Source organism: Ursus maritimus, unplaced genomic scaffold (assembly GCF_017311325.1).
Source record: "Ursus maritimus isolate PB19 unplaced genomic scaffold, ASM1731132v1 scaffold_3, whole genome shotgun sequence".
Taxonomy (NCBI): Eukaryota; Metazoa; Chordata; class Mammalia; order Carnivora; family Ursidae; genus Ursus; species Ursus maritimus.
The window spans coordinates 27,895,605-27,915,307 of record NW_024425563.1 but is presented as its reverse complement, the minus strand read 5'-3'; the positions used below and the strand labels follow the sequence as shown (position 1 = coordinate 27,915,307).

At 37.7% G+C, this 19,703-nt stretch overlaps 1 protein-coding gene across 3 annotated transcripts in view; it reads right to left on the bottom strand.

Moving 5' to 3' along the window:
• The window catches only part of CADPS2 (calcium dependent secretion activator 2), a 528,567-nt gene that overhangs the window by 192,215 nt on the left and 316,649 nt on the right, over positions 1-19,703 (bottom strand). The window lies entirely within an intron of this gene.

Below are 19,703 nucleotides of genomic sequence, written 5' to 3'. Positions count from 1 at the left end.
AGAAGATAAATAACCATTTTACTATTTATTAAAAAAATATACCAGGATCTAATTTTAAAACGAATGTAAGCAGAGGCCCTCTGCCATTTAGCCACAGAGCTAGTGATAAAGATTAGAATTCAGGAGTATCAAGATTACTTCAGAGAGGAATTAATAAAGCCATTCCAAAGATATCTCTGATTTCTTTCTTTCTTTCTTTTTTTTTTTTTTGAGAGACACAGAGAGAAAGCATGAGCAGGGGGGAGGGGCAGAGGGAGAGACAATTTCAAGCAGGTTCCATGCTCACGAAGAGACCGATACCATGAAACCGATAAACTGAGCCACCCAGGCGCCCACCCCCCGCCGAATTTTTCTTGTTAAAACCTCAATAATAAAACATAATGCAAAAAAGATTAATACATAGAAGACACTGACCGCTATCTCCCCCCCCAATTCTTTTTATGGTGGTACCACCTAAATAGCAGAAGAACTGCCAAGAAATTTGAGATTTGTTTGTTGTCAATTAAGAAGGCATATTTTTTCCTAGGAAAATAAAATGGAAAGCTTGTTTGAAGGTCCCTATCATAACTACATCCTGGGGTCTGGGGTTTGATTCAGTTGGTGGCACATACGGATCTGCTTTTCAATAGGATGCATGAATTATTAGAAAGTCATAAATTACCATGTAACTGTAATTGACAAGGATCCAAATACTTTTCAATTTATCAGAGGACTTTTCCTGCCTGCCTTTTGCTCTACAATTAGGAGGAAATAGACAAGAAAACAAACTTATTCGGAGATTATAAGACCTATCTTAGAAATAGTGCTCTTTAGTGATATTTAATATGTACTTTGTATGGTTTAGGACACAAGATATGCTCCCCAGAAACATTAACAGAAGGTAGAAAATATTATGAAAAGTGAAGATAAGCTATCATGGGAATTCTTAAAAGTCCGAGATTTTCAGTCAGATGATCATAAATGATCACAGATGAATAAATGATCCTCAATCCTCAAATAAAAATCAAACATTTATGAATGCTAAAAAGCTATACAAAATCCTAGTAAATATTGAGGGAATGTTCAACAATAAAGTCTGAAATAAGGTTTCTGGTGAGATTTACTCTGCTAGCATTCAAGTTAATTACCCTTTCTATTCCATCTGCAAGTAACAAAAAGTCAAAACAAAAAAAATGGAGTCAAATGACAGACTATAATATTACATTAGAATATATTCTGTCGTAACATACATTCTATACTGGATTCTTCAGATAACTATTCTCCATTCATTTCATTGTTTCTTTGTAACAGGTTACGTTTTATCTTTTGAGATTTACTGAATTGCTGGCATTGTGCTTGTACTTTACCTAGATTATCTCCATTAATAACAACGGTCCTATAAGGTAGATACAGTTATTGCTGTAAACTACAACAAACGTAGTTTATAAACAACTTTTGATACTTTTAATACTGCGAACACTGTATTAAGGACTACCTTTAAGTATTACCTAGTACTATTCATTGAATATTTATTCATTGAATATTTTCTGACTTTGCCACAAGATTCATTTTATAATTATAGTTAATTGTGAAGGAACAGCCCCCAGCTGCTATATCCATAAAGCTATTATGTTCACGGAAGATTTTACCTCTTACATACGGAGAATGCGGTCTTCATCTCAGATCAGTAAGATCAAGACCAGCCACTGTGTACTGGGCAAGAGGCATCCTGTCCTGGTAGCTGGCTTGGTTGTGAATGAGAAAGTGCTCACAGTAGGTGACCCTCAAAGGGTGCCAACTGCGTCAGCTCAGCCTTTTGAGGGGAGCGCAGTTATCTGAGGACAGCAGGTGACCCGTCAGAAGCCATGAGAATGACAGCAAGCTGTACAGGCAACTTCTCATACTCCTTGTGACTTTACCATTTGTTCTCCCTCAGCATAAAGACTTTTAGAAGTTCTACACTACTTTAACTGGACAAAGAGAAACAAGGAAGGAATGTCTACGATGGCAGAGAAAGGAAATGAGGTAGAAACAGGGCATATCTGAGGCCTAGCATAGTTTGAAGGATGTGAGAGAATCTCTCCAGGAAGGGAAAACTCACAGTCCCAATCCTGCCATCCGGTCACTCTGATCTCCAGATCTTCCCTCCTGACTAAAACACTAGAGGTTCGGAGTTCTTAAGTGCAGCAGTATTTCCTTCCAGTAGTTTCCACAAACTCTCAGCAACAGAGGAACAAAACTACCTTTTTAAAAATTAATTAATTTTTAAAGGTTTTATTTATTTATTTGACAGAGACAAAGACAGCCAGCGAGAGAGGGAACACAAGCAGGGGGAGTGGGAGAGGAAGAAGCAGGCTCATAGTGGAGGAGCCTGATGTGGGGCTCGATCCCAGGACCCTGGGATCACACCCTGAGCCGAAGGCAGACGCTTAACGACTAGCCACCCAGGCGCCCCCAAAACTACTTTTTAAAGAGAATTAGTATAGTCACTATACTAAATGTTACACTTAGATGGATAAGAATTCTAAAACTGGTCTTAGCAGAGTCTGTTTTTACTGACCGTAAATAGACTAAATGATTTTTTTTCCTACTTTTCTTATTTTTTTGGATTTATTTTTTTTTTAAAGTAAGCTCTAGGTCCAATGTGGGGCTCAATCTTCTGACCTTGAGATTAAGAGTCACTGGCTCCATGGACCGAGCCAGCCAGGTGCCTCTAATGATTGGTTTCTTAATTGCCTCACAGGAGAAGCTAATGACCCAATCAATAATAGATCTTTAAATGTAAAGATGCTTCTAAAACGTAAAGAAATACTGTCAGCAGCATGATGTTGAAATCTAGGCCATGTCTGGATGTCATCACAAAGATTTGAGAAATTCCATTAATTGACCGATTAATCTACATAAAACAAGTGACATTTCCAATTTTCATTTGATTAAAAAAACTTGGGGGGGTGGGGGGGGTGAAAGTGACTACTCAACTAACCTTTCCTCTGAGTGCTATAGACCCAGCTATATAATCATGGGCCAAAAACAGCATATTTTTTTCAGATTCATTGACTTAGAGCGTAAAGGAACATTTCCTAGAAATACATGTTCACAATATATCAGGTATATGTGATAAGCTAATTTTTAACCTAATAATTGTCTGAGCAGTTAGAAATTCAAAAACACGTCAAAACCCACTTATCCTGGTTCAGTGATTTTCAAATGTTAGTAAGTGATGAAATCTTACACAGAGAGCTTGCTGGGCTCTGAGTAGATTGGGCCTGAGACTCTGCTCCTGGTGCTCTGGTCCGGGGACCAAACATTAACCACTCATTAATCTATACCTGTTCTGAAACTTCAACAAAACAAAAATCACAGCTACGCCTATATATTTTGAAATGTGTTTCTACCTAAAATTATACAATCAGTTAAGATTTCCTTAGAATAACAATTATTTCTAAGTGACAGAAATCAAAATAACTTTTCTGTTCTTCTAAAATTTGATCACAGTGCCCCCAAGTGGATGAAAAAATTACTAACAACAAAGGAAAATGGACCGGTTCTCACTGGGAAGGAGTTCATGTAAATTTATCTTTGTATTTGCCAGAATGTCCGCCCTGGTACTTCGCCCAGCATACTCTCAGTACGGGTCAGCTGCATAAATACTTGCGCATATTTCAGTAAGCCCTACCACTCTTGCCCTCTGTGTTTTCCTTACACAACACTCACGTTGGGCCAAGTCATCCCCAAAACTCCTCGAGCTCTTTAATTTTATGTTGGTATGATGTAATCACAAATTCTATTTAGAAGAAAGTAGGATATCAAGAAATGACTAACAGGAAAACTAACTTTATTCTATGGTCTCCATTCTCACCATGACACATTTCCTCAAAGTTGTGATAATAATTTAGGGTTTAGGGAAAAAAGTGATTTGTACTTAATTGAATATAATGCAACAGTTAAGCGTTAGTGGTGAAATGGGCTGCGGGCACACACCTGCCTCCCCCAGCGCGGGCACAAGTCTGTGCCAGATCCTAGAGGAAACCTCTGGAAGAAACTAAACTTTTCTTCCTAGGTGTGATAATACCTTCACATACACTCCATAGATATTTGGGGATATAGTATTCTGTAATTCATTTAAAAATGTCTAAGCTTCTACTTATTTTTTTTTCTTTTTTTACTTCAATGAACATATATGGAATCACTAAACTGGGGGGCCTGAGCTGCAAAAGGAAACTGCTGATATGCCAAAATTATTTAAAACAGAAAACACTGGCAAAGAGGACTGGCGCTTAAAGGCTTGATACTGACTAAATCTTTTTAATAATGTTCTTAGGCTCATGTATCTCTCTGCCTATCTCCCTCTCACCTATCACCCCCCCCCACACACACACCCATCTCTCTCTCTCTCTCTCTTTTTTTTTTTAAGATTTATTTGAGAGGGAGAAAGAGGAAGAGCACAAGCAGGGCGAGCAGCAGAGAGAGAGGGAGAAACTCCCCGCTGAGCAGGGAGCCCTGATGCAGGACTTGATCGCAGGACCCTGGGATCATGACCTGAGCTGAAGGCAGGCGCTTCACCGACTGAGCCACCCAGGTGCCCCCCTTCTTCACTTTTTATCATTCTCTTAATTTCAGAAAAGAACCTTCTATTTTAACTGTATACCCAGGGAGGGTCTACAAATTTTGTCACCACTCAAACCAACAAACTCGTTCTACATAATGGAAGAACGGAAATCAAAGGGCAGAAATATGGGTTTCGGTAGCACCACATAGTGACACTGGCAAATGCTGTAAGGGGACTAATGAATACATTTACCTCTGCATTTCCCGTAACTTCCTTAAGCACACATGGAATATGTATCTCATACAAAATCCCAGAAAGTCTCATGTTATTTCATGCCAATTAACAAATTGCCAACACGTCATGCTAATAAAAAAAGCAATTGACCTAAGTAGAAGGGCTAATTAAATGGAGTAAGATAATTAAACGATTCTCAATATGTAATCAAAAATTATGGCTGGAAGTGTTTCACAATGTTGTCTTTTTGTTTTCAAGTGTCTGCCTATCGGCAAAATTCTAATCAGTGTATCCTTATGCATAAAAGACAGATCCAGTGCAGATGTTAATTTGTTGCATGATAGAAATCAGGTGTTCAATTACAAATAATGGGGTGTATGAGAGAACGTCCAAGATTTCCATTTAGCTGAACACACGCGTCTCAACCAGCAAATGATTGCAAAGCATTCTTATTGGAATTAGCTACTAACGTGCACCCGAGGCACACCACATTCAACTCCTTTATTATCCTCATTATATAATATTCACATCTCCAGCCCCGTGTATTACCTAATTTGCCACTGATTTAGGAGTTTGAATATCTAGTGCTCTAAATTCTATTTATTGAACTGTTTTAAAGGGATGATTTTGATTTTTATTTAAACTCCAAAGCATTTACTATGAGGACTTTTATTACCTTTAAAATTTTACATTTAAACAATCTAAACCATTTGCTTTTGTAAATTCCTAGAACTAGGAATACTCTGAGCTTTTAACATGCAAAGCCTATTTCCACAAAGACCTCCCAACATTATTTTAGCAAAATAACTACACAGAGGGGCTCAAGTATATTCACTTGGCTAAAAGAGGTTAAGCAGATGTGCTTTTTATATTTATGACCAAGACACAGACTTAAAACATACTTATGAATTAAGATATTCATCACTCCAAGTCTATGGGTGGACGCAATTCTGAGAGGATGAATAAATATTAGACCGATGTTGGATTACGTCCTAAATCAAGACCTTAGTATGAAGGATTTTCCAATTAGTTATTCAGTAACCAATAGGGCCACGTCTCTAAAACCTTAATGTCAGATAACCACAACAGAGACAATGGAAAAGGTCATTGGTTAGATGCCAGAGTAAGAGCAGTGTCCATCAATGAGGAATTCATTATTTTAAGAGAACATATGAAGAAACTTCCAAAATATTTTAAAATTCCTTTCATTCTCTTATCTCAATGAAATCAATGAAAAAATATGTAACTCCTTAAAGTCCCTTACTCATTAAAAAATAAGTGCTATTTGAGTTTGCGGCAACCAGCAAAGCCTTAAAAATTTTTCAAAGAATAGAGAGAGATAATTTCCATAAACCAAGAGATGCAAAATGGTGACTTTATGGGACAGATCTGGCCTGCAGATGTGCTTTGAAAGCACAGCATTAAAAATATACAGTTTGCAGTGCTTTTCATGTTCTCTTGATTCCCATAATCTGGACTATTCCACTCTTCATGACCTTATTCTTAATGACTTCATGCATTTATTTGATTTGCCTGGCCTTTGGCAGCGTTTGACTTTTTTTGTGAACTCCTAGTGTAATCACTTCAGAAAAGTATTGTGTGTTATTAAGCAGCGTTGTCTAGTGGTTTAGGGAACAACCCCTGGAAGCAGACAAATGGGTTTAAACCATGGCCACTTAGTAGTTATAGGACTTGAATCAAATTCCTTGACTTCCTTTGCCTCAGTAATCTCTCTGTAAATTGAAATAATAGTGACATCAATATCGTATAAATGATATCTAGAAATACATCATATAAATTATATCATATATAACCTCACATCAAGTTGTAAGAACTAAATATGATTATATATAAAGGGACTAGCTCCTTTAAATATATTTAAAGCAATTACTTTGTTTTATTTTGATGTCACAGGTATAAGAAATCATATGCTTCACCATCTTGCTAATTAGTAGCGTAACAGATGTGTATTCTAAAAGGGTAATATTCTACCAGACAATGGCTACATGTCCTATTTAAACTACTGCTTGCTGCTGTCAAGGACTCTTTCCAGTATGCTCACGTGATTTATACAGAAAGGGCACAAGTTATTATTTATATTGACCATATATTCCTTTAAGAACTTATGAAGAATATCACTGCATTACTGAAGACACATGTATTTGAAACTTTGACAAGAAGTCCATGGCAAATAGACCTTGTTTTCAAGGATAATGGTAAGATTGCAGATTGATGGGATGTAATATTGAATCTAACATCACCAAAAGTGACTCACATGTTTTTTTGGAGACTTCTAGAACTTTTCAAAGAATTTCACTGTAAGTCTTACTCTTACTTTTCCAACCACACTAGAGGATGAGGGGATAAAAAGACCTTAGAAGAAACCCTAGACTACCTCTCACTATTGGAGAAAGGGAGAAAATCTGCGACAGGGCAAGGATCCTCATAGAAATGTTTGTAATTGGGTTTCTCCAAACCCAGATTTTATAATATAATCTCCATAGAATAAGGCAGAAGACACACAATATTAGACAACACTTAAATATTTTCCAAAACTAAAGAAAACACTGACAACAGAATTATGAAACCATGTCTCATCAAAAAGAGAATGTCAATAAGAAAACGAATTATCAAATTCTGGCATTTAAAAGAATGGATATTAAAAATTCACTAAAAGGACTCAATGGTAGACTGGAGCTGGCAAAAGAAGCCATGCGTATGAAAAAAGGCAACTGAGGTTATCCAGTCTGAGGAAAAGAAATAAAGGAGGAGGGGAAGAAAAAGGAGCAATGATTGGCTCAGGGATCGCTGGGATTCCATGTATGCAGCACCACCAACATACACAAAATGGAAGTCTCAGGAGAAAAGGCAGAAAAAATATTTGAAAATGTAATGGCCAAAAACTTCCCAAATTTGATGAGAAGCGTTTTTTTGTTTGTTTTTAAAGATTTTATTTATTTGAGAGACAGCGAGAGAGAACGAAAGAGCATGAGCAGTGCGGAGGGGCAGAGGGAGAAGCAGACTCCCCACTGAGCAGGAAGCCAGACACGGGGCTCAGTCCTAGGACCCTAGGATCATGACCTGAGCTGAAGGCAGACACTTAAACCACTAAGCCACCCAGGTGCCCTGAGAAATATTAGTTTTTACATCAAAGAAGTGCGATGAACTCCAAGGAGAATACAATCGAAGAGATCTGACAGAGTCACTATTCCAAAAAAACTTGTGGCCTAAAAATGAAAACTCATGGCATAAATACTTAATATTTTACACCTGTGAAAAATTTTGACTGGGTCTGAAAGAAGAGGATTCTAACATGTGTTCTAGCTACGTTGCATCAAAAATTAGTATCTACGGGAATTTTAAAACAAGAAAATATTTCCTTTCTTGCTTCCACTCCACTGTTAGATATACATCATTTCTGAAGCAGACTGAAGGTTAAACTCATTCGGTATCTATGTGTGAATGCTGTGAATCATCATCAGTTTATAGATAAGGAATTTGGTGATCTCTGTACTTTGCCACTGCTGAGAATATTTATATTTAAAATAACGAATAAAACATTGTGTTCTGTAAATATAAGGATGATTTAACATCAGAAAACCCACCAATGTAAATCACCATACTGATGGTTAAAGGAGAATTAAAGTACTACTAATTTGATATGAGAAAGCAATTGCATTTGATAAAGTTTAACCATTTTTGGTTTAAGAAATTTAGCAAAGCTGCATACCAAGAATATAAAGCAAATATTCTTAATAAAAAAAATCTTAGATACTGTGATGGTCGATTTTATGGGTCAACTTGACTGAGCCACAGGGTGCCCACATATCTGGTCATACATTATTTTGGGTGTTCCTGTGAGGATGCTTTTTGGATGAAATTAACATTTAAATTGGTAGACCAAGTAGACTGCTCTCTCTAAAGTGGGTGGACCTCATCTTGGTTGAAGGTCTGAAGGGAACAAAAACCTGACCTTCCCTCCAGTAAGAGAATTCGCCTGACAGTCTTTGAACTAAAACATCAAGTCCTGCCTGATGGCCTTCAAATTGGGACATTGGCTCTTCCTGGTTCTAGAGTAACTTTGGGCCTTCAGACATTAGCTCTCTAGATTTTGGAATTGCCAAACTTCATGGTTCCATGGGCCAATTCCTTATGATACATCTAATATAAACACACACATTTGTGTATCTTATTGGTTCTGTTTTCTGGACAACCTAATACAGATTTAGTTCTAAGACTGGGAAAACGCAAGTTTGCCTGCTGTCACTTCTAAGTAATATAGCACTAGCGGCCTGGCCCATATTATAAAGGAAAGGACATAATTAAGAGGAAAAAAACCCTATTACTTGCAGATGACAGAATAAGAGAATTGATCAAGTTAGCTTACTACAAACCAGGCCTTCTTTTATATCACAAAAGCAGAAGTGGAGGTGGATTTCCCATGAGGTGGGAAAACTGGCTTGTTGAGAAAAAGTTGGAGGCCTTTCTCATGCCATATTCCAAAGGAAGCTCTATACGGATTAAAGACCTAAAAATAAAACATAAATGTATAAACCTAAAAGAAGAAAATGGAGATTATTTCTGTTTAGAGATGGAGGACACTTTTAACAGAACTCCAAAAGCACAAATACATGGGAGGAAGACTGATGGATTTGACTACTAAGCATTTCTGTTCAAGAAGGTTATCCAGCAGGTTATAGATCAAGAGGATGTTGGTAATAGTTAAAACCAACAAAAGATTATCTAGGACCTCTCTGCTAACAGAGTAGACAAATATGGCTATTTTTATTTATTTAATTTTTTTAAACCTGGGCTCCACGCTAGGCTTGAACTCAGGACCCTGAGATCAAGACCTGAGCTGAAATCAAGAGTGGGATGCTTAACTGACTAAGCCACCGAGGCACCCTGTTATTTACATTTAAATTAACAAAAATTAAGTAGAATAAAAATGCTGGCTCCTCAGTTATGCTAGCCACATTTTAAGTGCTCAAAAGTCATGCATAGTCCCCACACGGTGATAAATCCTGAAACAAAATAATGAAAAAATAACAATACCCCGAGAAGCTAAAAGAAATTGAGGAATTCAACTTAGCATCACAGCAGTTTAACCTACTGGACGGTCCAGGTACATATTTCCATCGCTGAAGTTCTACTGGACAATGTTGATATAGAGAAAGGACATTTGCAAAACAATGAAAAGAATTTAAAACAAAAAAGTGAATTGGCAGGGAAGAACGAACACATGAATCACGAAAACAGCAGCCTAACTAGTGGAAATGCATAGGGATAGATTTTCAGGCTGATGAAACATAATAAAACATTATTTCCCACTCATCAGAAAAAGCAAAAATTAGAAATGTACATGTACTAATTTGGGGTAATGATACAGGGAAGTAGGACTGTAAATAGGAACAGATAATCTGGAAAGCAATCCCGGAATACTTAATGAAATTAAGTACCTGTATTCTCTGCTACATGGCGGAGAAATTCTTACATAGGCCTACAAGTGGACACAAAGGGAGACAATTGGAGCACTATTTATTATGATGGACTGGAGACAATTCAGGTGTTCATCGTTGGAGGACTGCATAGATAAAATGTGATAAATACCATGGAATGTTATATAGTAAGAAGCAATGACCTAGAATATATGTAACAATGTACATAAGTCTTAACTACTTAATCTCAAACTTAAATACTTCAGTCCCGAATTTTAAAAGTCCACTAAATCATGACTACATTTATAAGTTGCCATGTCGTGCTAACAGACCTTGTAATTCATACATTATAATGTAACTGTGTTGACATCATTATTCATTAAAGGTTTTTCCCAAATTGTGATAAATGCCAAAACAAAATATCAATATCCCTGAAATCTGAAAGGAATTTAGGAATTCAACTAAGTGTTACAGCAATTTAAAAACCATACTAAGTTTTACGATTTTATGAACTCCATTCGTTCAAGTTCAATAATCCAATAAAAATTAAATTGTACCAAATTAAAGAAACATTAAAAATTTTATGATTGTTAACCTTTCTTAACCATAGATCACTTTAACAAAGTCTGTTGTGGGTATGCTGTTGAATTTGGAACTAAATTTATATCTCAGCTCCTACAAATATTCAAACTAATTATTTCAGAATGAATGTAGAATGACACTTTAATTAGTAATGCGTCTCCTGGCAATTAAGATTCTCTTACTTGTCTCAGCAATTAAAATGGCAAGGCATATTATTAAGATCCCATGATTCTTCATACCTCTTCCTGACAATTACTATGAGAAACATTAGAGGGATGATCACAGCTATAATCCATTCACTGAATATTTGGTAGCGGGATAAACACTTTCTCCTCCCTGCTTAGTAATTTTTCATTTCATGCATATTACCTATCAATCATTAATGCAATTTGTACTCTGTATCACAAAGTTCAATTTTTCATTTTATATAATTTATTACAACCAACTGATTTTGTAGAAATGCAAATTGCAGGAATAATTTTAATTAAGAAATAATTTTTAACCTATTTATTCATGATATGACTTTAATGGTCAGAACATTAATGTATGTGGTTGATGGTAGCAAAAATATCACTGTGAAAATGAGACCTCTAAAACTACTATAAATCAAATATTTTAATATAATGAAGATATATGCACAAAATTGTTAATACTGCTGATCAGAGAATACAGAAGGACTTTCACTTTAAACTTTTAAACACCTCAATTTTTAAAAGTATGAGGTAGACTTCTATGTCCTTTTTGATGATTCCCTTATAACTCATTTTTATAATGCCCATTACTACTATGATATGAAAACATCTCAAAGTTACACAGAATATATAATTCTATACCATAAAATTAAAACATGGCACCTAACATTTTCATTCTCTCAGATCTCCTTAGTAAGTCTAATGTGAACAATATAGTTGTCTGTAATTAAGTGCAAGTTTTGGAAACAGTAAACAGATCTTATCAGAAGTCCACAATTGTGTCTTACTTAAGGCCAAGGCAAAGACTAAACTTACGGGAAACTTGTCTTCCTTTGAATAAAAAGGTGTATTTGTGTCCAAAGCTAAAAGTGGTATGGCGAAGCATAATAAGCTTATCCATATTCTCTGCAGTGTTTGCAACCTGAAACATTACCTTCCTATGCTCTTGTAGCTATCTTACTCATTTTACAGTTTTACTCATTTCAGGTCCATCCTTTTTTTTTTTTTTAAAGATTTTATTTATTTATTTGAGAGAGAGAGAGCGCGCGAGCGCATGAGCGCGGGAAGGGTCAGAGGGTGAAGCAGATTCCCTGCTGAGCAGGGAGCCCGATGTGGGACTCGATCCTGAGACTCCAGCATCATGACCTGAGCCGAAGGCAGTCGCTTAACCAACTGAGCCACCCAGGCACCCCTCAGGTCCGTTCCTTAATCATTGTTTAAACTGAGGTATAAAGGACATACAACATCGGTTTCAGGTGTGCAGTATAATGATTCGATACTTGTATAATTTGCAAAATGATCACAGGAAGTCTAGTTAACATCCATCACCTCACAGTTATGCTTCTTTTTTTTCTTGTGATGAGAACTTGTAAGATCTACTCCCTTAGCAGCTTTCAAATATGCAATACAGTATTATTAACTACAGTCGCCATGTTGTACGTTACATTCGCATGACTTATTTTATAACTAGAAGTTTGTACTTTTTGACTCCCTTGACCCAAGTTTTCTGCCTTGGTCATCACAGCCTACATCAGCCTAGAAATCTGGATGATCAGGTTTGATCAGCTTTCCTCCTATAGCTTTTTACATTTCATGAGAGGAGTTGAGCCCTCTCATCCTCCTTAAATATGTGCCATATTTGTTTCATGTAATGTTCATAAAAACACAATTTGCACAATCACTACCTACTGGGACAATATTTTTCAGTAAACAGATATTGTTCTCAAATAATCATATTCTTGTTCTTTCACTGACCAGAGTGACCAATGAGAATTATACTCAACTGACCTGAGCAACACTTCCGTGTGTATGTTAAATACCCACCAAGAGTAAAAAAACAAAGACTGTCTATTTTTTAAAACTGTTTTTGAATTCTGGTATAAGGGCTTTTGGAAACAGCTTCAAAACCACTAATCAAAATAGATTCTGTGAACTACTTATTTCTGATATCTTTTCAACTGGGATGTCAAAATCATGGAAGAAGCAATCCCCTGTTAGACCATTACATTCTCTCTATACGATTATGTTCTATTTTGCCAGCTTGTTCTCCGTTTCTCTTCATTTTCTAAGCTTCTGCTATTAGGTTAACAGCTGTTCTATTTCAGTGGGGAAAGAAAAAAGCTCTATTGTACCTAACGTATTTCTCCTGCTGATTAATGTTAAGTATCACTACTTTTTTTTTTTTTTTTTTTTTAAGTAAACTCCATCTCCAACACGGAGCTTGAACCCATGACACTGAGTACAAGAGGCGCATGCTCTGCTGACTGAGCCAGCCAGGCAGCCAAACATCACATTCTTAGAGCAAATCTTACCCATCCATTCTTTCTCTCAAAGAGTCTCACATGGTTATCAATACATGCTGTTGAATGACTCATTTGATAAAACCACACCTGTATTAACAGCCTGGTCAAACAGTGGTGACTAATATGCTCCAGTCTACAAGGAGCTAATCATAACTGGACAGAGTATGAATGGTTATTATAATTCTATAATAGAGAATGTTCAGGGTATCTATGAATGCAGATTCAGGATACCTAAGTCAGCCTGAAGTGGAAACATGAGAAGTATCAAGTAATTTTTATACTGCCTCTTAATTTAAAAGTACATAAAAAGCAACTAATTGCCATTATTTAATTTGTATCCACTATGTTCTGAAGCCTATGTGCAAAGTAACAAAGTGAAAGTCAGGATCCCTTCCCTGCCTTCAGAAGATAATATAGCTATGCATAGAAAACAAAGTTTATGAGGGGCGCCTGGGTGGCACAGCGGTTAAGCGTCTGCCTTTGGCTCAGGGCGTGATCCCGGCGTTCTGGGATCGAGCCCCACATCAGGCTCCTCCGCTATGAGCCTGCTTCTTCCTCTCCCACTCCCCCTGCTTGTGTTCCCTCTCTCGCTGGCTGTCTCTATCTCTGTCAAATAAATAAATAAAATCTTAAAAAAAAAAGTTTATGAAAATCTAGCAAAAGAAGGTAGTAAGTGGTAAAAAGCAAAGATGATAAAAGAATCTTACAAGTGGAAGCAATGTATATTGCTATAACTGTTGCTAAAGCTTGAAAAAGGGCAGCATTATCTTAGATAACGTTTACATTGTCATCAGTTCAGCAATTTTACTCTTAGGTACACTCTCAAGAGAAACAGCATATATCCTCCCGGAGAGCGACACAAGACACTTCTGTTAGCACTGTCTCAAGTAGCCAGAATCTGGAAATCACTGAACTGCCCATTTTGATAAAATGGTCAAATTATCACATAGTTATAGAAAGGCATATCATACAGGAAAGATTACATACATAATTACATGTACAGACAACTACAGCCTGGGCCAAGGATTAGGACGAATCCAATTCTTGATCTGATGTGTACAAGGAAAAAAGTCAACAGGCTTCAGTAGCAAGACAAGAGTGAACAGTAGCAGCCTTGCTGTGTAACCTATCACCCTAAAACTTAGTACCTTAAAACATCAATCATTTATTATTTCTCATAAACCTATTTTTCACTGAGAACTACTACTGATCCAATCAGGGCTCTGCATGACCCACTCATCCATCTATGGGTCAGCGCTAAATTGGCCAGCTGGCTTTGTTCATTTCGTTGGGGCTCACTCATGTCTCAGACCTTGGCCAAAACAACTGGGCTTCTTCATTTCTGCTCTTGTAGTGATCTAGCCCATACGTATCCTCATGCTAAGGCAGAGAACAAGAGAGGAAGTGAAAATGCATGAGTGCTCTTTCAAGCCTCTGCTTGTGCCAAGTTTGCTATTGTTCCAGGGGCCAGAGCAAGTCCCATGGCTGGGCCCCACATTGGAAGGAACATATAGGGTAGAAGTTGTAGTTTAGGGAGTCCATTTATTGGACAATCAACCTACCAAGTATACAAAGAAGGAATTTTCTAAATAAGCATATCTCTTCCTTCAATGTCGCAAAGGGCGTTCTGGCTAAGAATTTTACATAATGTTCTAGGCAGACAGAAGGAAGGGAAGCCCACTCTTCCGGTACAGGACAACCCATGACAAGATGACCAGTTCCCTCAAAACCACGGGTGTGGGGACAAAGTACCTTGGCAGCAGTGAACATTCTGCTCCTGAAGATTAGAGAGAAAACAAATTACTCTTCTTGGCACACCTGTACTAGTGCGAGAACACATGTAACCTAGTACTAGACCGGTACTAGGTTAAGTGAGAGCGGAAGAAATAGGGTTGAGTTAGTAAAAGCATGGTCAGGTATATGAACAGACTGATTTTGCTGAAGGCAGGGGTTTGTGTTGAGTACCTTAAGGAGAAAAGGCTGGAAACGATTAGATGGGGCCAGATTTTTTTGACGAATTAGAATGGCAGGCTAAAGAATGTGCATCTAATCCTATTAGCAACAGGAAGCACTAGAAATTTTCTGGTAGAAATAGAAATAGTATTCTGAAATTCCTGAACAGTCTGGAAGACAGGTGAACACAGGCAGATCAGTACAAAAGTTGTTGAAACAGGTTTTTTGGGGGGGCGGAGCGGGCAGGGTAGAGACTGAATTAGGGTTGGGAGAAGAAATGGAAGGGGATTTGTCTGTAGGAAAGATAGGGATTAACTACTATGAGCGAAGAGAAAGTGGTTAAAGACAAACCTGAAGAATTCACTGGCAAAAAATGTTACCAATCTCACCAAGGTGGAAATAGTGGATATTCAAAAATTTTTTTAAAGTTTTATTTATTTATTTGACAGAGGGAGACAGCCAGCGAGAGAGGGAACACAAGCAGGGGGAGTGGGAGAGGAAGAAGCAGGCTCCTAGCAGAGAAGCCTGATGTGGGGCTCGATCCCAGAACGCTGGGATCACGCCCTGAGCCGAAGGCAGACGCTTAAGGACTGCACCACCCAGGCGCCCCTGGATATTCAAATTTTCTGACTGATATTTGGTCTACTGCTATATTCCTCTAGCCCACATTCAAATTTTAAAAAATTTTCAGAAGTACTGATATATGAAATAAGCAAAGGCACTAAAATATATACTCATATCTTTATAAAGGCAACACACTGATTTTTTAAGTCACGAAAGTAAAATTTTCTTCTGATGTGGATATTAATGTACTATCCTCAAGGATATGAAGGATCCCAGGATGAGTGATTAGACATTTTAATACTTACAAACTCTGTGCTCGCTCTGTTCATGTCATCAACACTGGTATTGTTAAAGTTGTGATGATTCTTTTTACAATCAGAACATCCACCCATCCATCGAGCTGAAACAAATTCATTTGCTATCCTCCCCATTATCAACTTAATGATTTTTAGGCATTTCAAATACAGTCTCGATGTGGAACCATGGCTGCGATGTGATTTGATGTCCCATTACCAATGCCCCACTTTGCGAAACTCTAGCTATGGTCATAAAGAGAGGATTAGCAAGTACTCCTTAGGACTGGATGTTCTTTGTGAAACGGACGTCAGGACTAAATACACTAGTAGAGGAGTTGGGACTACTTTTGAAGAGATTTCTTTTAATTGTTTCTGTATTTTCAGGGGCTGTTCTACCCATCACTACTTTCCACTAACCCACTTTCTTCCCTTTGGATCTGTCATTACCACCCCCCCCCCAACCCCAAACCTGCTTTGCTCTTTGTCAGGGTCTTCCAAAGGAGGCCAGCTTTGCAGCAATATATGTTGACCAAGTTTTTCTGCTGCTATTGTGTTTCACTACCGCCAGGCTTCATCCTGTTTTCTAGTTCACGGACTCTTCAGGCTCCTGAATTTCTTCCTGCTTTGGATCCACACTGGGCTCTGACCCCTTTACAGTCTTTACACAAGCTGACAGGAGTCAGACGGTCTTTGCTTGCTCCCTCCTCCCTGCCACCCCCTTCCCTCTGACAGATCCCTGACCTTCCTGTCTCTCATGATCAAGGCACTGACTTTGTTCTCGTCAGTTGTTGGGGAGAATATTTTCATGAAGTTTTTTTGGAGCCCATGTAAATGGAGTAAAAGTGTTTATGAAACAAAATCGACAGAATAAATTCTGAAATAAATATGACTTTCAAATCAGGAGTTACTATAGGAGAAAAAAAGCCAAAGGACTTTCATTGATTCCACAAAGATAGTATAAACAAAGCTCAAATCTAGTTTTCTTTTTTGCCTTTAATAAGTGTGGTTATATATCATTCTCATATATGAAAACTGTCCTACAGTTTCACCACATATCACAGAAATGGTCTAAATATAAAATGTTGGCAGGTAATAGATATTACAAATCTACTTTCTCCATCATAGTTAGGCAAAAAGCTATTAAAGGAAGTCTCACAGTAGACAATAAGGACTTTGAATTTCAAGTTCTTTGGACAAGAAGTTTTTTTCATTAAGTCTTTAGATTTCTAGTCCTATAGAAGTCTTTGGACTAATAAAAACTGTAATTCCTCTGGAGAAAGACTTTGAAGCATATTCCAACAAACTTACAGTGGTACTAATTAGATAATGCCATAATTTGAAGTTTATATCCAATCAATTCACTTTTTTTGAATAAAAAAGAACTGCGAACATAAATTCTACATTCTGTTCTTTCTTTGGAAAAGAAAACACTCGCTCTAGTATTTATTTAGCGTGTACTAATCAGTAGGCAGTTTTCTAAAAAACCAACTAGGTATAAAAGTAGCAGGAAGACAATGAAAATTTTCCTCTGGAAATTAGATTTGGTTGGGGGGGGCTAGTCAACAGCAAATCACCCAAATTGAGATAACACAGTGATGAGACAAACAACAGCCAGTAAATATATCAGGTAATGAGAAGAGCTTAAAGAACGAAGCCTGTTAGGAGAGAAAGCTGGCAGCGAGGAGGAGAGAAAGCTGGCAGCGAGGAGGAGAGAAAGCTAGCAGCGAGGAGGAGAGAGGGGCACTATTCTGAGGGTGGTGAGGACGGGCACCTGTGCACCACACGTGTGTCAGAGAACCGACAAATGTTGGGGGCAGAGGTGGGGGAAGTTTCGGTGTCCACCAACTGGGAAGGCGCTGTACCAGGAACCAGCTGAGAACATTCAAGCAACATCTTCAGAAGCCCCATCGCAACGATGCCAACCTCTCCCAGCGATTATTTTCATAAAAATCAGCATATTAGAGTAATTATTCAACTACATGAATGTCTTGGATGCTATGGTAACTGTAAAATACAAGTTTCTGAATCACTAAGTATTGAATCAACTTTTCAATCCTTCTTTAAACGAAACGTGTAAAACCACTTTAAAACACAAATTAAAACTTACTTGGTATATAAAAATTATTGAGATCAACAACTTATTGAAAAGAGGACAGATTTTAATACCGCAACTAGGAAAACCTGACAGACTGCTTAGAGCTATAGAGGATCCGTGCTCGTCTAATGATTTACACAAGAATATTAAAACTGAAATTAGCCACTGCCCTAAAAACATAGAAGACACCCCTAGTCATTTAAAATAACAGGCTTTGAAAGCTTTTGCCATTTAAAAAATAAATTTAGAACTTTTCCCTTTATTGTAGCCCAGCATATAGCCTACTCTTCCCGCTTGCTATGCAATAATCTCCAGGTGGTTTTTTGTTTGTGTGTGTGTGTGTGTGTGTGTGTGTGTGTGTGTGTGTTTAGAGCTTGAGCCTGCTGAGCACTCTTATATACTATTTTCCATTTTTCTCCCTTTGGACATAGAGAAGGCAAAATAAAGTTAGCAGCAAAAAATACACACATGAACTACCACCACCACCACCACCTACACCCATAACAGCTGTCAGATAAAAACACATTAAAGCCTAACAATTAAAGCAGAGGGCCCTAATGGGGGACATAATTTTTGTACTCTGAAGAAATTAGGATTTGCGCACCATTTCCCCATCTGTCTTTGAGCATTTTCTTCCAAATAAAATCTAACAATGTGTTTAAAACTAGAAGGTTTTATTACAGCTCATGGGACTATAATTTTTTTAAAATGTTTACTCTGCTGATGACTGTTACTAGCTGATTGGGCACCTCTCGGGTCACAGGCACTGTGCTGCATGCTTTAGGAGGACATCTCGTTTCTTGCTCAGGACAATTCAACTTTATTGTGGAGAAAAGTGAGGCTATGAGAAGTTAAGGAACTTGACCAAGCTTGCCTAAAAGTGACAGGGCTCAAGTTTGAACCCACGTCTAACTCCAAAGCCTGTGTTCCTAACCACTCTGTACCCCTGCCTCCTATTTATGGAGATGTTCTTAAAGAGAATGATGTGGCTTGCAAATCATTTACCTGTTTCCATCCTATCCCAAGAATATGAACTATTTCTATTTTACTTTTCCTAGGACATCAAATTTTAGGTTTAAAATAAAATTGAAAGAAATTTCAGATCTGGGAGAAATCTTAAAAAAAAAAATTTAGTGAGCTCAATATGCTGTTTTAAAGATGAAGAAACTAAGGAGTCATGTGCCCCCAACCCAGGGCAACCTGCAGGCAGAGCTGGCTAGAGCCGAGGTCGCCCAGTCTAGGTCCCCTCTATTGTTCGGGAGCGGTCCTCATAGGTGCCTGAGAAGGAGCAAAAGAAAGTTGTCAGAGGTGGGGGGTGAGATGGAGATAGTGCCTTTTTTTTCTTTATTCAGTTAATTGTTAATGGGGTTTCTAACACAGCTAGTTAAATCACAGCGCAACAGGCTTGTTTAAATTCCTAGAAAGACTTTATTAGAATCACATGGAGGTTTGCTGCTTGGAAAGTTTCATATTCCCTTTTAAGACCACCTGTAATCTTGGTGGCGGGGGGGGGGGGGGG